At 34.9% G+C, this 22,033-nt stretch overlaps 1 protein-coding gene across 1 annotated transcript in view; it reads left to right on the top strand.

Annotated features, from left to right (window-relative positions):
- Positions 1-22,033, top strand: part of LOC123553891 (solute carrier family 23 member 1-like) — a 90,269-nt gene that overhangs the window by 23,066 nt on the left and 45,170 nt on the right. Inside the window, exon 2 of the mRNA XM_053548693.1 lies at positions 14,896-14,950. The gene's annotated coding sequence lies outside the window, so the exon portion shown is untranslated. The remainder of the gene's footprint in view (positions 1-14,895; positions 14,951-22,033) is intronic.

Raw genomic sequence — 22,033 nt, 5'->3', positions numbered from 1 at the left:
AAGATCTTCATGAAAATTGGTCAGAATGTTCATCTTGATGATATCTAGTTCAAGTTTGAAACTGGGTCACGTGCTTTCAAAAACTAGGTCAGTAGGTCAAATAATAGAAAAACATTGTGACCTCTCTAAAGGCCAAATTTTTCATAGGATCTGTATGAAATTTAGTCAGAATGTTCATCTTGATGATATCTAGGTCAAGTTTGAAAGTGGATCAGGTGCCGTCAAAAACTAGGTCAGTAGGTCAAATAATAGAAAAACCTTGTGACCTCTCTAAAGGCCATATTTTTCATGGGATCTGTAAGAAAGTGGGTCTGAATGTTTATCTTGATGATATCTAGATCAAATTCGAAACACGGTCATGTGCGGTCAAAAGCTAGGTCAGTAGTTCTAAAAATAAAAATCTTGTGACCTCTGTAGAGGCCATACTTGTGAATGGATCTCCATAAAAATTGGTCACAATGTTTGTCTTGATGATATCTAGCTCAAGTTTGAAAGTGGGTCACGTGCCATCAAAAAGTAGGTCAGTAAGTCAAATAATGAAAAAACGTTGTGACCTCTCTAGAGGCCAAATTTTTCATGGGATCTGTATGAAAGTTGGTCTGAATGTTCATCTTGATAATAACTAGATCAAGTTCGAAAGTGGGTCAACTGCAATCAAAAACTAGGTCAGTAGGTCTTAAAATAGAAAAACCTTTTGACCTCTCTAGAGGCCATACCCTTAAATGGATCTTCATGAAAATTGGTCAGAATGTTCAACTTGATGATATCTAGGTCAAGTGTGAAACTGGGTCACGTGCCTTAAAAAACTAGGTCAGTAGGTTAAATAATAAAAAAACCTTGTGACCACTCTAGAGGCCATACTTTTCATGGGATCTGTATGAATGTTGGTCTGAATGTTCATCTTGATGATATCTAGGTCAAGTTTGAAACTGGGTCAACTGCGGTCAAATACTAGGTCAGTAGGTTTAAAATTAGAAAAATCTTTTGACCTCTCTAGAGGCCATATTTTGCAATGGATCTTCATGAAAATTAATCTGAATGTTCACCTTAATGATATCTAGATTAATTTGGAAAGTGGGTCACGTGCGGTCAAAAACTAGGCCAGTAGGTATAAAAATAAAAAAACCTTGTGACCACTCTAGAGGCCATATTTTTCATGAGATCTTCATGAAAATTGGTCAGAATGTTCAACTTGATAATATCTAGGTAAAGTTCAAAACAGGGTCACGTACCTTCGAAATCTAGGTCAATAGGTCAAATGATAGAAAAACCTTGTGACCTCTCTAGAGACCATATTTTTCAATGGATCTTCATGAAAATTGGTAAGAATTTTTATCTTGATAATATCTAGGTTAAGTTCAAAACTGGGTCACATGAGCTTAAAAACTAGGTCACTATGTCAAATAATAGAAAAAACGACGTCATACTCAAAACTGGGTCATGTGGGAACAGGTGAGCGATTCAGGACCATCATGGTCCTCTTGTCATAAAGACTAATGTTGCTGCCAGTCAGCTTTATCAAATTTAAAATAAGAAGAATCACCTGATGTTTGTTGAACAATACTTGATACGATAATCGGGAAATGATCACTCCCATGTAAGTCATCTAACATCCTCCCTTCGAAGTCAAGAGAAAGGCTTGGTTGGCAAATTGACAAATCAAGAGAAGAGTAGTGTCCTGTAGCAGGATGTAGATATGTTTTGGATTTATCATTCAGTAAGCAGAGAGAATTTCTTTCAATAAAGGTTTCAATAATTTGACCTATAGTATTGCTGTCAGAACAGCCCCAAAACTCACGTTGACCATTAAAATCTCCCAACAGAATAAAAGGTTGTGGTAGTTGATTGATTAGGTTGTCAAGGTCTTCAAGATTAAGTTTAAATTTAGGAGGTATATATATATTGAACAAAATGTAATAGGTCGATCCATAGTCACATGAGCTATTTGTTAAATCTACTACTAAGTTACACATTACTTTGACAACAAAAGCCACTTATTTCTGGGTAACTGTTATACTATTATATATTTGTATTACAAATATCTTAATTTGGCGATTATTTTGATTTCGGCCATTTTGACCTATAAAAAATATTTGTCAGATGGCCAACATATATTTTTGAATTCAGCATACCCAAATTATACTAAAAAGTATATGGGGCCAGATATTAATAAAATGCCTGCACCTCTCACATTTATTGAAATTTGGAATAGACTCTTAGGGCAGAAAATTATTTCGTTCCATCACGAGAGTTATGGAGAATAATAGGTTAGTGTCGTAGATGAGAAAGTTTATCTGGCGAGGTGGAGGAGGTTATCGGGTGAGCCGAAGGCAAACCTGATAACGTCCGGAGCCGAGCCAGATAAACTTTCTCCATCTTAGGCACTAACCTATTATTCTATTTATCTTGTCATTACTTCATTTTCCGATATTTGGCAATTTATTTTACAAAAATAAGTGTGCGACAACCGTTTTAATGACGTCATATTCGTAATGACGTCACTTATTTAATGACGTAATCACCGACAAAATCGCAATAACATCTTCGTTTTTGAATAAAAACTCATTATTTGACCACTCATTTTCTTAGTTCGGACATTTCCAACACAATGGTGATGGTTTCAAATTTCTTATGACAACAATATCGATCATAAGGTCACATGATCAACTGACCGTATATCACTGGTCACGTGTCAACTGACGGTATATCAAGAAAGATATACGGCACCCTGATATCGGATCAAAAATACAAAAATGCAAGTGACAGAATAAAAATCTTTATTTATGTATTAAAGTTATTCCTTCAAAGAAATTCTTTCATATTTTTGTTTTTTAATTAATCTCTTCTCTAAGTTCTTCAAAGCTACTTTTTACAATGCTTCTCTGTAGAAATCTTAACAACTGTCATTAGTTTAATTATGATTACATTACCAGAAATATATATGTAGAACTCATCTTTAGGAGATAAAGGAATATGGCAATTTTATATCTGAATATTATGATATCGCTATAATAATGTAGTACTACCATATTACATGTTTCGACGTGGAAAGCAATTATTGTACTTTCGAAATTACCTATGAGTAACGTTATCAGGTTTACATCGTTTCATATTAGTCAGGCATCTGAAAGGGTTTGATTGGTTGACCGGTTTATCATCATCATCATCATCATCATCATTAATTGCCTAACCCTAGAAGAGATACTCGTATGTAAAGCTCACGATCGTTTATAACCGTTCTCGCTTTGTACCACACTTTAAAATTTAATTTATGTATCGGCAGATATGCGTCAAGTTCACATAAAAGCCTGAATAAAATCTTATTGAAGACCCACCACAACCTAGTGATCTACTTTTTTATCACATATTAACTTCGTGAAAATCATTCTGATGACACTGGTATGACACAGCTATACTTCAAAGTGACGGGGGAAATTTTAGGCTAACTCTGAGTTAATGTGTTTTACAAGTTCTTATGCAAACTTATTCAGTCAGTCTTTTTAAATATAGTTTTACAAACATAAATAAATAACTATCTTACATTGTATAGTTATTTGTCTAAACACAACTTGTTGCTTCAAATATTGTGCAAACGGTTACATTCACTCAATAAACTGTTTAGACATTAAACACATTGTCTTGGCCTAATATTTGTAACTAGATTCTTGTATTTCCCCATAAAGAGTATATCTTAAACAAGATTTAGCTGTTCCCTCTGAAATCAATAGACTGTCATAGCTAGTCTTATGTTGTATCCATTTAAGGATAATGGAAACGTAAAGTTCGTTAATTTTATATCGACATGTACGTCCGAATTGTAATATCTGTAACAGTTTTCATACCAAGTTGAAGCATGTGTGTGAACTTCACTGACGATTAGGTTATATTGAAATTGCAATGAATTGAAACTGTGTCATTGCACGCGAATGATTACATAATTTACATTTTATATAAGCATTTCGTTTGCATGTAGACAGTTTGAAGATGTTCATAATTGTTTCTATACGTTAGTTAAGGTGGCGAATTCGCATATTTGTATTTGTCTGTGAAAAGTTCAGAGTTCAGGCAATAAATTACTTATTAAACATAATCGTTGGTGACTGGTATATGTTAGACATCCAAGAATAATGAATATGTGAAAAGAAGAAACCACTCAGGTGAGTTATTTTCCGGTTTCGCTTTTAAAGACACTTTAGCTTTTAAAGACATGAAGCAACGTTCTGCAGCTTTTATAGACATTAAGCGACACTAAGCCAGATACACTGGCAGACGTGTTTTCTTTGCTCTTACCATAATAACTCTGATAATTGTATGGAGATTGTGCTGAAAATTGGATATAATGGATATGAAAATACTTTGCATCTGTCTGTGCTTCTATGTTGCTGTAGCTTCAGTGATTGAGTGACTTGCATATAGTGAAATTTTGATAATTTTCTTCATGAATTTACATCAGACATTACCTGTCGTTCACCTGTAAAGTATACCTACACTAGATATCAATTATTGCCCTAACTCTATCTCTTACAAACTACATGTATAACAAACTACGAGATGCATGTATTTAATGACGACATGTCTCAACTAGACAAAAAAGATCACAAATTATTACAACTGTAATACTTGATTGAAGTATTTTTTCACACGAAGTACTTGTTTGCATATAGGACATAAGATTTCTTGAGAAGCTTGCAAAATGTGGTCGACTCCTTCAAGAAAAAAGCAGAGATAAACCCCTTTATATGATTAAACTTGAATTTTCATTTTGGAAAAAAACTGGAAACCTGTACCCATCTTATCGTCGCATTAATGCGACAATGTTTTACCACTGAATGTAGGACCTCCTCTTTGGCAATTGTTTCAAGAAAAATCATTTCCCTAATATATCTAGACGCTTCTGTGAGAACATTCTTTTATCATATTTATCATAACGTTTCTATATTTAATACTGGCATTGAAACTGGATTTAAAACAATGTTGTCGTTTAGTCAGACACGCTAGAATTGAATCCCCTTTACATTTACATCTAATTATAGTTCGAACCACTCGATCGTTCAAAACCGGTTTTATACCTCGAAAACATGAGGACAAAGTTACTCCGCTATACGAGATGTAACGCGGAGTACCAGAAAGTCCTAACTCTATTCCTTGCAAATACGAGATCTGTGTACAGATAAAACAAAGTATAGAGGAGAGAAAAATTCAAATTCAATGCCTACTTGAAAATCTGACTAGATAATGAAAAATTTACCATTTTTGTTACTTAGAGTATCTTTTATATAGCCATCTTTGGCGAGATCGCTCTTCCACCGACCGTGCCTCTTAATTGGGACATCTCTAAGATATGCCTTGCGCATTTACTAAGGTTAAAGACTATGTTATTTTGACAGTGAAAAATTCCTATGTAAAACTGAGATTGTCGTAACATCATGAGAAATGCGCGGGAATCAAAGAGAAACTAATAATAATGACCAAATGTATCTCCGAGTAAATTATAAAGTATCAATGACACTCGAAAGCATGTCCCAACAGTGTACTGGAAGAAAATGCATAGAATTTTCGGGGTAGATATTTGGTACCGTAAGTCTCTCATATGTATACAATATATATATATATATATTCATCAATCAAGGATATGTCAGTGTAAATGAGCTGAGCGTTAGTTTTCTAAGAAACCTTCGTTAAGCTGTGTTACACAAATCACACGTGCACCGATTTTTTACAAAAATGTGTCCACCATGTTTTCTTCAGTGAACGAAATAAAAGGAGTATTTTACCTTAGATTTCCTTATTGCATAGTGCGATTCATTCTCTAATCTAAATAAAGCATCACTTTTTTATAATATCCCACTGTCTGATCCTTCGGATCACTTAACGATCACTCACAATTACAAAATAAAACCATGATGAAAGATCGGGACTTTTTCAAAGATATGTTTTATTTCCAGTAATTTTCTTATATTCTAACGTTTAAGCAACCAAATAACTGTATGCACAGAAATAACGAAAGAGTTATGCAATATAGCTTTTAGTTAAAATTTTGGACCTATCTTTTTCCAGCCCAACAACATACATGTATGTGTCACATGTTCGGATTTTCCTCGAAATCAGTGTCAAAGGTTACTAGAACATAAATACAGTAAATAAACAATCGCTGTGTTCCTGTTACTGTAAGTCCCAAAAGATGGAACGGCTCGTGTTTATACATTCATATATATTCCGTATCGGAAACATTGACAATCACAGTTCGATCTTTTCCACGAACATGTAAACATTTACTTTTATTCCTTTATTTACATTTCAAGCATATATACATATATACGTTCAAGAACGTAAATTTCGCGCTTTCCGAACGTCATGGTGTGTAAACTTTTGTAATGGTGTATTCGACAAACCATTTGTAATTTCTTACGGTAAATATCATTGAGACTATCATTTATGTTATCGAAATTTAATTGAATATATATTAAGTTTAATACTTGCAAAAGAAAAAACGTAGACATATGTGTTCAATTCACAGGATAAAAAATCAGCGTGAATATTTCATAATGATAAATATTTCAAACGTTACTTTTATAGATGCCTCCGTGGCCGGATGGCCAAGGTCGCTGACTTCGAATTCCTTGCCACCGACGTGGGATCGAAACTTCACTTTAGGTGTAAAATTCTTTACGTAAGGCAGCCACCAGCTGACTTATCGAAGGTCGGTGTCTCTTTCTAGGTACTCGCCTGAGCCCGAAAAAAATGTATGGAGGGGCATCTGGAGTCTTTCCCTACCAACAAAACCTGGCAAAAGTTAATTGTGTCGTTTCGATGTTACTCTATCCCCAACAAAATAAAATAGACATTATTCCGGTTTTTATTTGTTTGTTTGTATGTCTATTTATATTTTATATAAATGGATATGGGGTATTTGTTTGTTTCTGTGTAACGTCAAAATATAATATTACAATTATACATCAACAGTGAACGCCACATACATAGTATTTTCACGAGGGGTTAATGCTTTTATGTTAAATGTAAAACAAACATATTCCTTCTGTATAAAGGTAAAGGTCTTGTATATTATAGTGTCACCCCTATTGAAAGGGACAGCCAATTTGGCTTATGAGACCCATTTATTGTGCTTGTCAATTACATCCCTACGCCTACCACTATGCCAGGTGCGCCATGCGGATAGAAGTCTGTAACCATTCATTTAATGGATAATGGAGGCAGACATTTTAGTGTATTAATGACGTCATTTACATCCCGACGCGGTCATCTTTTTTACTTGATTTGGAATTTTTAAAATATTTTAGAAATAAAAATTCATATTCTAATATTCATAATATGACCAAAACTGCAATTTGAAAGAAAGATTTTTTTAGACAAATCTCGAGACATGCTGCTTTAAACACAACAAACAGTTTGTAACATATTTAATGAGACAAAGTTATCTAAATTCGATTCAGATTTCAAGTTTTAGAAATAGTAAATTAGTAGTCTAAATTCCGCTTTCTTGAAAAGAGCACTTCTATCGTATGTCTTTTGTACAGTTTGAACCAACGACCTACGTAGTCATAGTTTATCACACCGCTCATGCTTACTAGCAGGGAACGTGACAGTATCTAAAATTGCAACTGGAGCATCCTGGGATATTTTGAGGAGTATAACCATTTTACTATTACAGTCCTATGTAACTTTACCCCGAAAAGTGTGTGCTTCAATAGCTTGATTGCTCTGGTAAGATAATTGGCCCATACTAGTATTCATAAATATTTTTATCTAAGATGTTTAATATCTATTTCGCAGATTTTAGCTTTAATTACTTCGATACAACGACAAATAACAAACTGAATTATACCAGACTTAGAATGTTGAAAAATCAAACGTTCTTTGAATTGCTCTATACAATACAATCCAGGACACGACTTTGAAGCAACAGTAACAGTAGATATATACTTATGTTTCAAAATATTTGCATCATATATTATTTTGCAACTGCCAAGACCCGCACAGGCATATTGTGTATCGCCAAAGGGACCTTGCAATATGTCCGATAGGGTAACTGCAACTCCCAACTGCTACACATATGAACAAATCGCATATTTGAACCGTGTGTAAAGCTGTTTTTATTATTATTTATCTATTTATTTAATCCTAATATGATTTTGTTGCACAGGAAAAACTGTTTTTGTTGTTATCGTTTTTGAAATCTTCGTCAGTGTTTAACTTAATGCATGACTCTTGCATCCGAATTTTGAAAGGTGTTTAATAAATGCATCAACCCACACATTACAAATATTTCAAGTTTTCTCAAGTGATAAGTAACTTTTTTAAGTTACTGTAAACAACGATTAATACTGGCAAACGCAAATTATAACTGCGTGCTAAACGATATTTCGGATTTGGATATAGATTGATAGATTTACTTGAATTGCAACCATTAAAAATATCTTCATTGTCATACCGATGGTGACCTTTTTCTTACTCAGAGGCATCAGCTGATCATTTTTGTTCTCCTGCTGTTCACCTGATTTACCAATAAAACACATGCCATTTGAAACTTGAACAGCAGAGACACGGGTGTTCTGTTTCTGTGCAAGTAAATTTTCCGGTATGCCCAAATTAAATATATCGAGGTTCAGTGGACATACATAGTGTTATGTTGGTATGTTTGTAGAAAATGAACGCTCGGTCGTTGCTTTAGAAACGTGCATGCGCAATAGATTTGTTTGGTTATTGTTCATAATTTCTAACTTTAATGTAAAATTTGGATCTAGTATACTTTTGAGATATGGTCTGTAGCTTTATTCGCTCGTATCTTCGAAAAATCCCGCACGAGGTGTCTATTTTTATAAGAGTAAACCATTAATCCAGCTTTGTGAACAATTCCTGACTTTATCCAGGTACCAGTTCATGGCTAAAGTTATGTCTGAAGGATTCACCCGGGGTCTTCCTCCCATCATTAAACACTGTTAAAAGCTGGATAGTTCTTTTTAGACATATATTGCAAGTTTACTTTAATTGACCATCTTACACAAAACTTTCTAAACGTTTCATGTTTTACCTGCATATTTTCCATGGTATTAGTACACGTATTTTACATTTATTGTTCGAATGTTTCTACTTAAGTTTGTCACTTGGGCATTTTGGTTCTTGTTGGACGTATCTATGCAAAATTTCTTCAGCAGAAATATTTAAGCGAGGGATGCCCAATATAGACATGTATAATCAAGATCATATGACATGGTTGTAAAAACCTTTAAAAGTTAAATATACGATATTTGAAATAATTAATATATTATCGACACCACTTGTTATGTCCATACTCACTTTTCGAGGCCATATTTGGAGAAAGACATTAAGCATGAAAATAAGAAATAGCTGGCCTTCTTTTTTCTATATAGAATTGACAAATTTCAAATGATTGCAGCACACAACTGTACCCATTTTAAATGTCTGTGACTTACATTTTCTCGAAGAATATTATCAAAGCTGAAACAAAATCGAAAGAAAATTGGGGGTCATGTTTTTCAGCCAGACACACAAACTGCAAAATCAGGTAAAATGATTCATTCCTCAAATTGTAGTAGTGGTGTATGACCTAAGTTTCCATGATAAATTCTGTCATGTTATCAATGCAATATGAAAATGCTTCCTAAATGTCAAGGATAGGTCTCTTTGTGATTTCAGCTAAATTACAAAGAAAGAAAGGAAAATAGCTCTACAGAGCAAAAAATAATTGTGACCCTTGCATTGCTTAATGATGTTGACTCTGGATGGATCAGTAATAGTACTTGAGAAATACTGGAAAATATTTCAGGTCTTGGATATCTATCGAATCAGTGCAAATATCAGTTTCCTTTATTTAATGGGTCTTTGGATGAGTGCTTTTGATTTGAAAACATGATTATGTTATATAATGTAATGTTACAGACAAACGAATAAGGGAGTTAATTTTGATGTCCCCTACCAAAACATACAAAAATGTACACATATATAACACTTACTAGTAATACGTACATCAAATTCAACCAAATACAGCGTTACGTTTTTGAAATGTATGTTAGAATGAAACTAGAACAGAACAGGATTGAAAATTGAATATTCAAAAATTGTGAAGCGGATTATTCATGTACATATAAGTAAATTAAAGTATGTTATATAAGATACCTCTCATGGACTTCAAAATGTGAATTGCTGTTACTTTTTGATATACATGAATTCAGTATTTGTTTATTTTAAGTTCAGTAATATGAAATTTTAACGGTTAAATAAATTAATTTGCCCTTTGAATGATATTTTTCACCATTTTCCCCATTAGGACCTCATATCCTTTTTCCTGAGCCATGTATTTTGAATGTCTATAAATGTAATTGAATGAATTTTGTGTCAAGGGTTAAAGTTGATCAAGGTCATGAATTAATCTTTTGGAAACGGTTCTAGATATATTTGATTGAAATAAATAAAACGTAGTTCTCCTTTGGGGCCTCTTATTTGGTTGAACAAGCCAACAAATCGTATATATAATCCTTTCCTGATTCATTATGTTTTATAGTAAAATACAAACTTTCATGCTTTCTTCATAAGAAACCTCTTTTCAAACTCAGTTTTACAATTCAACATACAGTAAATATATGATTATGTCCCTTTTTAGTATGTATCTTGAGAAATAGGAGTATTTTGGGATAAACTTTGTATATATCGTCAATACCAAATGTTGGTCCATGTCAGTAATATGTTATCCATGTTAGATAAAATCAAACATTACTATATAGATAAATTTCAATTTAAAGGAAGCACTATTGTTTTCAAGACATTTCACCTCCCTTTTTCAAATTGATTTAAAGGGAGGTTCCAGACCAGATTAAACATGCCGCTTCCTCTCGTAGGATTTGGGATCCTTTAAAGTAGATTCCTGCACAATTCTGGTGCTTTTTTCACGAACTGGAACATCTTTGCCAATTTGTGTTCTCTATCTTATTCACTGCTAGTGTTCTTTAAATACATTAAACCAGACACATTTAGCCTTAAAAGACATTTAGCGACACACATCTCTAGTTTCTCTTTAGCATTTAAAGACATTTAGCGATATACATTTTTCTAGTTTGTACCTGAGCTTTTTAAGACATTGAGCGATATACTGTGTTTAGTTTTCCGTCACCTTTTAAAGGCATGGAGTGATATACATTTTTCTAGTTTGTACCTCAGCTTTCTTTTTTTTGTTGGATTTAACGTCGCACCGACATATGATAGGTCATATGGCTACTTTTCAGCTTTAATGGTGGAGGAAGACCCAGGTGCCCCTCCGTGCATTATTTCATCACGACCGGGCACCTGGGTAGAACCACAGACCTTCCGTAAGCCAGCTGGATGGCTTCCTCACATAAAGAATACAACGCCCCGAGTGAGGCTCGAACCCACATCGATGAGGGGCAAGTGATTTGAGGTCAGTGACCTTAACCACTCGGCCACGGAGGCCCTACCTTAGCTTTCAAAGACATTGAACGATAAACATTGTTGTAATACGATGTACATTTCTTCTTTTTTGTATTTTAGCTTTCAAAGACATTGAGCGAATAGACATCTTGCTAGTTTAACACTTAGTTTTTTGTACCTTGGCTTTCAGGTGAAATAATCACAATCAAAGGTAGTCTGAATACTAATGCTTATTAAATGTAAAGAATTAGGACAAAAAAGCTTGGTAATAGGTAATATTTGCTGTTGTTTTCTTTTTTTTCTCAATAAAACTGTTGATGTTTATAAGCATCTCAGAATTATTTAATAGGCTTGTAAAAAATGTATTAAACGACTGACTATAAACTGTCACGTATGATAGACTTATGCGACTGTGAAAGATTAAATTCCATGTTGACAGAACTTAACAATGTCCTATCCGTTTAGTTATACAAGTTGAAGTCTTTACGTGCAAATGAACAACTGAATTTTTTTCAAACGATTTCTTCCGTAAAAATTTCTCACTATTATTATTTACCAGAATTTTATAGCGCTCTTTTCATCTATAAAATAAACGTTCAAAAGCGCTGACTATAACAGATTTGCATCGTTGATTTATATACATTGCATAGGCAGAATACCTATTTCTCGTTTTCTCAAATTTTGGTAAAATTTAGATATGAAAACCATTGTGTTTGTATAGCAATGTCATTTGTGCTTGATACAGACCTTATTTGTTTGGCTAGTCTGATTTTTATCTGCAAAAAATATCCGCTTTCACCGACTGTCGTAATATGTGACAAATACGTGCCTATAACCTTCATAAACTAAACTGAAGAAATGATCGTGTGATTTATGTTCAGACATAAATAACAAACATAACAAAGGGCGCTTTTGAAATTTTAGAAACCACTGTTTAGCTAAAACAGTACATAATTTCTCGTAAACTGCTATTTTGCGTTCAGCAGATGACAGGCCGCAGGTGACATTAATCCTAAAATGTCTTGTAAATTAAACTGAGAAGTGCACTTTTCTATCTTAATTGGCTTTTATACCGAACACTCTTATTGCGACGATAAAGTGCTTTCGACACGTGACACACAGATGGAAAGTTTTTGAATGTTAAGGACGTTATGCGTATGGAGCATTTCGTACTCTTACACGATATTTGCAAAGTTGCTTACCAACAGCGGTTACCGAATTGTTTGAATACATCTGATTGACTGATTTTAAAAGGCCCTGTCACACACATTCAAGGATTGAACTCCCGAATTAGATATTAGATATGGACTGCTCCTCACGAATGTCTACGAAAGTAGGGCAAGCCTTAGATACAATCTGAATGAAGTACACCTCCTATTACGCTACGCTTAGGATCTGAACACGAGCTATTGATAGCCTCGTTCTGACGACCCGTCCGATGGCCAATCAAAAGCTAACTTACAACATTATGCAAGCTTAAGAAAGTCTTGGCTTTTGATATCTACAATTCTTATGTCGTAAAATGTCAAATGGCCGGCTAGCTCAGTCGGTAGGACACTTGTTCTGTAAGCGAGGGCTCTCGGGTTCGAGCCCTGGACTGACTGCAAATTTTTCTTACTCTTTGACTTTCGAACAAGTCGTCTGACTGGTTCAAATAAAAACAGATTTGTGAAAATAAAATATACAGAAGACGTATGTGAATATGTCGTTCTCAGATCTTCGTTTAGAAGATCAAGAACTTCAGTCAGATTGGCCTTAGATAAGGAATGATATGGACATAGCACGCGGTTTACTTTAAATGTAATATGGATGGTCAGTGTGTGACGCGAATTGACACGGTTTGTAGCGGTCAAAGCCCTGTCAACCAGTCAATATTGGTTGAGAACCGGGATGATGCCGATCTATATGGCATTTTACCGAGTAAGCTGAGGATAAGTTCTGTCTGATATTGAATGCTACTGACTCAATTTCGTTGTGTCCTTATGCATTTGATTTGTGTAAGCGTGTGTGTTGGTCGTGTCCGCGTCCGCGTGCTTGGTTTACGTTTAGGGAGGCTGCGTTTTTAGAACGTGGCTTTCCCTGTTGGATATTCACCCGTGGTTTAAGCCATAGTCACAGTTATACTAGTATTAAATTATTGTTCAGGAGAACAATCAGAGTTGGTCATAGTTACGTAGTCAGTCGCAGCCAATCTTGGCAACTTTTGAGTTTTGCATTTCATATTTCTTATCTTTTCATTTAGCTTCGAGAAAAGATGTCAGATAATTTCTCGGAGAGGTTACTGGAAAAACAGACCGAACACACAAATAGTGAAGTTGAGCCAAAGGGGATCCCGAAACAATTATGTAATGATCTCCTGCAGACAAGGAAAAGGAAGATAAAGCATTACGAGACGGGAATCGAGCAAAATAACAGAGAACTTTGCACAGTCTCAGACAATAAGGAGGCAGTTTGTATCGCATTGACTCTAGGATGGTGTAGCATGGAAGCACTTTTTCGAATTGGGATGCTGATTTTAGGCCGAATGTTCAAGCAGCGTAGCAAACAGCTTCACCAACAGACGATACCGCTTCGATAGTTGTACTAGGAACACGAACCTTGCCTCCTTGTCCAATCCAGTGGGCTACTTACCCGCATCGCAGCATCTGTACATGTTCTTTCCTCCCTCTACCAGCAGATTCCGTTCTCTGATAGCAAGTGTTTCCCTATGCAGCCATCTACCTCCTGAGAACATCACTCGTCCGTCACCAGCGCCCAGCTGCACTAGTGTTACTAATACTCACCTGTATGTTATTTCGTCTGTTTACGTTAATGCGACAGTTAATGCTTTTGAAACTTGAAGACACTACATCTTTAACGAAACTCCGGATACTCTTGGACCTTCGCTATAGTGTAATTAGTTCCAAGATGAAAAGTGAAACGTGTGTCGAACTTGTGTAAAAATACTGTATGTGTTCACGAAATAAATTGTGCTTTAATTACTTGACAATGTGTTAAATTCACATGTACATGTACATGTCTTACATAGTTTTCTGTCTTAATTTGGTTACGGAGTCTGAATTATTTCAGGTGTTTGTTTTGTTTGTCTTTTTTGTTTAACGTCGCACTGATACGAGTATAGGCCATATGGTGACTCCAGCTTTTTTATGGAGGTGCCCCTCTGTGCAGCGGGAATCTGGGTAGAACAATCAACCATCTGTAAGTCAAATGAATGGCTGCCTCACATGAAGAATGCAACGCCACGAGAGAAGCTCGATCTTACATCGGTGAGGGGCTAGTGATTTGAAGTCAGCGACCTTAACCACTCGGCGACAGAGGCCCTTCAATGGTTTCAGACATAGATTTTCATTTCAGACGTAGATTACTAAAAATAACGGCAAGTAAACAAACTGATAAACCATTATCTAAAATATATATAAATATGTTAGTATATAGATATGACAACAAATATTTAAATTTAGCCTTTTGTTTCAGTTACAGATAAAAGAAATCCAGAATAACTCACGGACACAGTCCTTCAGAGACACTGGTAAGTGCAATATTTATTCATTTGTCTAAATTAATCAAAATTAGTTCATGCAGATGCCTTGTGCTTAATGTTGCTGCTTGAGCACTACAGAACATAGCGGTATGATGTGACATGATAATGTTGTCTTTTAAACAAGAAGGCTGCTCGCTATTTCTAGTCATTTGTTGTTTATTAGCCGGTGCCTTAGCAACTGTCTATAGCTCTAAATCAACTATCACGTTTCAGCCTTGCGTCTTTTGAATTTTCCTTTTATTTCTGTGTGACCGCATCACACAATTATTCTGTATAATAGTCCCATATTTCTTCTTTATAATCTTGGTATTGTGTGAGTGTGTGAGCAACTGAGTACTATTGTTTTAAACAACAAAAACAAAAACAAGCATCAACGAATTCTAGAATAATTATATTCACATTCGATATATTCGGAATCACTCTGCTTTAGGGTTAGGGTAAGGATTAATTATGTTTGCAGCTGCTTTAAAATGAAACTAGAAGTTTCAAGGTTTCGTTCGAGTAAACAATGTATGGAAATTAAATTTAGATATAATTATTTATAATAACTTCTACAGTGCTATTAAAATTAGAACGAACTAAAATATATTTGTCAAATGACGGAGTCTACAAAAACTAAAGAGCAAGATACAATAGTTTCGCGCTGCACTATTATTTCTTAATGATGATGTTCTCTCACGTCCTCATTTATATAATGCTAAATAACTTAATTTACTAATGCTTTAACGAAGTCTCGGCAGAATTTGAAACTTTGTCATCTTCTCTCAAACACTTGTTGTAATGAGACCGACGAGAGGAAAACAATCATTCGTAGTATGGACACGGTGTAGTGCATAAAGGAGGGTCGTTTACCAAAAGCCCCTACACTATAATAACTATACAAAATTTTGAAAATGTCCATGACAGTGTACTATAAAATATTTATGCTGGCAATGATCGTTCGATGTCATAGTTTTGCAGGAGTGCGCGATGCGTTGAGAGTCTGCAATTTTCACTGTTTGCCTTGTTCTCGGTGCTTCCGAGGGATCTACCTTCCAGATTTTATTTACTTACAACAGCGGGTGTTAAGTGCTGTGTGGCGGCCGTAAAAAGACGCCCCGACTTCATCTCAGTGTTGTTATATTTTCTGGTCCTTCAGGATCATTGATTTCAACTCATTTAGATTTGAGGGGGCGTGGACAGTGTTGCATTTTCCATTACTGCTCATGAACAGACTCAATCAAACCGAGTCTGCAATTTTCACTGTTTGCCTTGTTCTCGGTGCTTCCGAGGAATCTACTTTCCAGATTTGATTTTATTTTTTATGTAATAAGATACGCTTACCTAGTTCCTATCAGAAGACGTTATATTGTTTTATCAAACAGCCGATGTACCGAACTATCACAATTATGCGCATGAACAAACACCGCAAAAAGTATTCTGTAATATTCCAATATTGATAACATTTGAAAAAGTCTAATATATATTATCCAAGCTTAACCTCTTTATCCTGTCTTTCTCAGCTTTATACTGTTTACTATCCTATCCTTACACACGTCGCCAATCTAGGCATAAAATTCAGTGTCTGGTCATCTCATGAGAATATTATTATCATAATAGGAAAAGGTTGTAGTTTTGAAGATTTATATAAAATGATTTGTGCATTTAAACATAATTGTGCATTGAAACTCTATTAGAATGTTTGACTTCGCTGCTTTCCAACACCTTTAAATATTTCATGAAGTTCAATCCATCTGTATTTATAAAAATAAATCTATTGTTGCTTTGAACTTTCCTTCTAATCTTCTGTCACAAAACTTTCTAATAACAACGCAGGAGCAATGTCAAGGATCAAAACTCAACAAAACCACATTTATCCTTCAAATGCCATTAAAATGCAGCCTCGAATGTTAACCATACTTTTCATTAATCTGTTTCCACATATTGCACGAGACTGCTCTAATTCACGTAAAAAATCAGGGTCAGGTAAATCTAAAATGCGACACCAGCGTACTAAATTGATCATGCAGTTCGAGGAGAACATTATTTGACAATGTAACAAACAAGTACGATGTTGAATTAACAACAACACTTAATCTGATCTGTGTAGCGTTAATTTGTGAATTTATTAATCATTTTGTATTTGTTATTGTTAACAAAATCTATGACGAAAGTGCCTCACAACTGAGAGCAGAAATGACTTCGATTAACAAAATATCCGCTACAAGAGATATATTTGTAAAGGGTTATTGAAATCAATAGTTTCCAGATATTGAAGATGCATTTTTGAATGGAATTGATTGGTAAAAAATACTAATCATCTATAGTTTGTTTTACATATACACGGTTAATTTCAAGAAATCGACATGGTGTATTTAATCCACCAGACCAGTGTAGCATCTCAGATACTGAGGCATTTACTTCGTAGAACGTCATGTTATGCCTCTGCAGTGCTAATGCCAGTTCGAATATTTTGTTTACTCTTTTATCGAGGTGCAAAAATGCTGTTCATTCCATGTTTACATGACGTAGTGTTAAATTTTCGCGTGTTTAAGAAAACCGTATACTAATAAAAAAAAGAGAAACTCGAAAGTATAACAACTGTGCTATACTGGTATTGTGCAACACATTTGTTTCCTTAATTAAACATAGGTTGTACTTACATGAAGACTATATTCATGTTACCACATCCTTATGCACAAACTACTGAACATTACAGGTGTTCATGACCAGACAAAACTGTTTAATGGGGAATTATCTATTAGCTTCGGATTTATTTCATAAAGAAACTGTAACAAAATAGGTATTCATGTATTAAAAGTATAAACATTTACCGACGTTGATCTTTTTTCCAAAAAGCAAAAAAAAAATATCACATCCGTATATTCAGTATTTGGGTACTCGAAAATACGCCGGTTTTTAAACCGTTACCGAATTTATCTACTCAAAAGTTCGCCGGGCCCAAAACTAAGCCGGTCTCAATAATAAGCCACCAAAGCTTTACGAAAATCTAAAAATGAGCCGCGGCTTATTTTCAGGATTTCAGGGTATTTTATCAACTGAGGAGTAAATATTTTACCAATCAACGTACCAACAATTTCTGTAATGTCTACCCTTTTCTAATTTCTGAATGAATTCTGAATGCAACAATCTGCATCCCCTTAAATACATTAATCGACATAAAAAAATAAGTCGCCCCGACTTCATCTCAGTGTTGGTATATTTTTTGGTCCTTCGAGTCATTGATTTCAACTCATTTAGATTTGAAGATTGAATTCCGTTTATGCCGGTGCCAGGGGGCGTGGGCAGTGTTGCATCTTCCATTACTGCTCATGAACAGGCTCAATCAAACCGAGTCTGCAATTTTCACTGTTTGCCTTGTTCTCGGTGCTTCCGAGGGATTTACTTTTCAGATTATATATACAGCCCTCCCTACCTCTTACTCTTTTAAAAAATTAAACGATACACCTTTCATCAACTTCTTAGTTATCTTCAAATTCAAAGGTATCATTTCTTCTAGAGACCTATTTTTCCTAGTCCTTTATCATCTTAAAACATAAAGTTACATGTTTTACCCTTAAACGAGCGACACATATTACTATAGATCAGTGGCGTTTTAAGACATGAAATGAAATATATTACTCCAGCTCTTAAAAGGTATTGAACGACACATATTTATAGTTTTTGTTTTTGTTTTTTTTGTTTTGTTTTGTTTTGTTTTTTTGTTTTAAGACGCTGAGCGACACTCCTTTCTATGTTTTGTTAGGTTTGAAAGACACATAACTAGAGTTTCTTTAGCTTTAAAGGCATTGAGAGCACATCTCTAGCTTCTCTTTAGCATTTAAAGAAATTGAGCGATATACATTCTTCTAATTTGTACCTGAGCTTTTTAAGTCATTGAGCGATATACTTTTCTCTAGTTTTACCTAACCTTTAGAAGACATGGAGCGATATTTTACCGTTAGCTTTCAAAGACATTGAGTGATATACATTTTCTCTAGTTTGTGCTCTAGCTTTAAAAGACATTGAGTGATATACATTTCTTTAGTTTGTACCTTAGCCTTTAAAGACATGGAGCAATAGACATCGTTCTAGTTTGTATCTTACTTTTTGTACATTGGTATTTAAAAACACCAAGCTACATATATTCTATATTCTTTAAATTCATTTTGTCAGGTGAAATAATCACAATCAAAGGTAGTCTGAATGATAATTCGTATTAAATGTAACGACTTGGAACACAATAAAACCTTTGTAGTAGGTAATATTTGTTGTTACTTTTTCAATGGAACTTTTGATATTAATAAGCATATCAGAAATATAAAATAAGCCTGCAAAACAATGTATTAAACGACTGACTGTAACACGTATAATAGACTTATACGACCGTGAAAAAGTCCATATTGACAGAACTTAACAATGCCCTATCAGTTTTATTATGAAAGTACAAAATTTGAAGTCTTTACGTGAAAATGAGAAACTGGTTTTTTCTCTCACTCTAACAATTTTGCAGAGTTGATTTATATACATTGCACTTGCCGAATACCGCTTTGTCTTTTTCTCAGTGTTTGGCAAGATTTAAATATTAAAGCAATTGCATCTGTATTGAAATGTCGATTGTGCTTGATACAGACCTGGTTGGTCTGTTTTTTCATCTACAAAATATATGAAAATATCCGCTTTCACAAATAAAACATAACAAAAACGAGTTTTATGAATTGTAGAAGACCTCTGTTTAGCTAAAACAGTGCTTAGTTTCTCGTAAGCTGCAATTTTGCCTTCAGCAGATGACAGGTCGCGGTTGACATTTATCCAAAATTGCCGTGTAAATTAAAGTGGAATGTTCACATTTCTATCTTAATTGGCTTTTATACGAAACACTCCTATTGCGACGATTATTAGCGGTGTTTTCATCAGGTGACACCCAAATTGAAAGTTTTTGACTGTAAAGGACGTTATGCGTGTAGAGTACGTCGTGTAAGCATGTGTTAATTCTTGAACGTCTATGTTTGACTAGACAGAATGAATGACAGTCGATTTTAGTCATAATACTAATTGATAGTGAATGCTAATGACTTCGTGTGGTGTAGAAAGGTGTTTAGTTTGTAACTGTAATTTTCTATCGATTGAAATCCTCCCGAAACATAAAATTATTGCTTAAATTTGGATAAAGCTCGCTGTCTTTACCGTTCGGCTGCTGCTAAAAGGGCAAGTGTTAGTTATATTTCTTAGGCACTACCACTTAGTAAGTTTTAGTCAATTAAAAATGTTTCGAGAATTAGATTATATTTCTTCTTTGCACAAAAGATGCCCTCACGTAACACAGCTAGTACGCCGATAATCTGGTGTACACAGAACATTTTATTGTTACAAAATTGTTCCAGTTAACATTATGTGGTCAGATAACTGCTGGATGTTAAATGAAATACACCCAAACAGAAAATATTCAATATATTATGTCCCTTTGATATTTCTGCTCTGCATGTTTAGGAACAGTTACATTTCCTTGATCGCAAGTTTTTCTTTTGAATGGAATTACTAAATGCACATAACTATATGCTTTTGGTTGAAATCCTGTTTATTTATCTATTTTTGAGAAATATATGGACACTTGCCTGCATTTCAAAGCGTTTTAACTTCATATCTTTGATGTGAATCTTTGTGTAAAGCTTACATAGAGACAACGGTAAGGCATAAAATGAAATATACTTTTGTTTCCCACAAAATAATCACTACTCAAAATATTATTTGGGTTCTTAAAGATAGCCATCGCCGATTTCGATACTTTAAAACCAGATTGAGACAGCTCGCCCGCTTAGCTCAATAGGGATAGCGCAAATCTATCGATCGTGGGGTCGCGAGATTGAGCCATGGGTGAGGCGTATGTTCTCCGTGACGATTTTGTAAAATACATTGTGTCTCAAATTGTTCGTCCTCCACCGCTGATTTATGTGGAGAAGTTGGCATTTACTTGCGGAGAACAGGTTTGTACTGGTACAAAATCCAGGAACACTGGTTAGGTTAACTACCTGCCGTTACATAACTGAAATACTGTTTCAGAACGGCGTTAAACCAAAAACAAAACAAACAAACAAACAAAAAACAGACTGATGACTCAATTAACCTGTTGAACAAAAATGGTTTAATATGCATGAGACATGACCTGTGTTGTATTATACATTTGTGAATTGGAATTAATGTAATTACAAAACATACTTGTATCCAAAAGACATGTTCCCTTTCTTGTTTGTTTGAGTCGCATGAAGAGAATGAAGAGAATGAAGATATTCAAAGTTTGAGATTAACCTATGGATTACTTGTGCGGCCATATAGGTCACAAATATCGTTCAAAGGCGTTGCCCCTGTTTTCAGCTTGTTTTCCTTCTGTCTTGTATTTTCTGTTGCGTATGTTGTCTTGTTTTGTTTTTTTTGTTTTTTGCATCCCCTGTCCCTTTACAATGAGTTAGTTTTCCCCATCCTTTATTATGGCTGCCGCAATCCTAAGGCGGTACACGATTGTTTTTTTCCCTGCTTATAGGTATGCGTTTGTGTGCTTGTGCGTCTAAAGCGGTGTCCTACATTGTTGTTGTATCTCACTTCTCTGTTTATCCATGTTAGTAAGTTGGGCGTGGTTGTGTATTTACCTTTGGTACATGAATGTCTGCGCTATTATGGTTAAGATTTGAAGATTGAATACTGCTTAAGCCGGTGCTAGGGGGCGTGGGTAGTGTTGCATTTTCCATTACTGCTCATGAACAGACTCAATCAAACCGAGTCTGCAATTTTCACTGTTTGCATTGTTTTCGGTGCTTCCGAGGTATCTACTTTCCAGATTTTATTTACTTCACAACAGCGGGTGTTAAGTGCTGTGTGGCGGCCGTAAAAAGTCGCCCCGACTTCATCTCAGTGTTGTTATATTTCATGGTCCTTCGGGATCATTGATTTCAACTCATTTAGATTTGAAGATTGAATACTGCTTAAGCCGGTGCTAAGGGGCGTGGGCAGTGTTGCATTTTCCATAACTGCTCATGAACAGACTCAATAAAACCGAGTCTGCAATTTTCACTGTTTGCATTGTTTTCGGTGCTTCCG

The sequence above is a fragment of the Mercenaria mercenaria genome, chromosome 7 (genome assembly GCF_021730395.1).
Source record: "Mercenaria mercenaria strain notata chromosome 7, MADL_Memer_1, whole genome shotgun sequence".
Classification (NCBI taxonomy): domain Eukaryota; kingdom Metazoa; phylum Mollusca; class Bivalvia; order Venerida; family Veneridae; genus Mercenaria; species Mercenaria mercenaria.
This window is presented reverse-complemented; position numbering and strand designations above follow the sequence as displayed.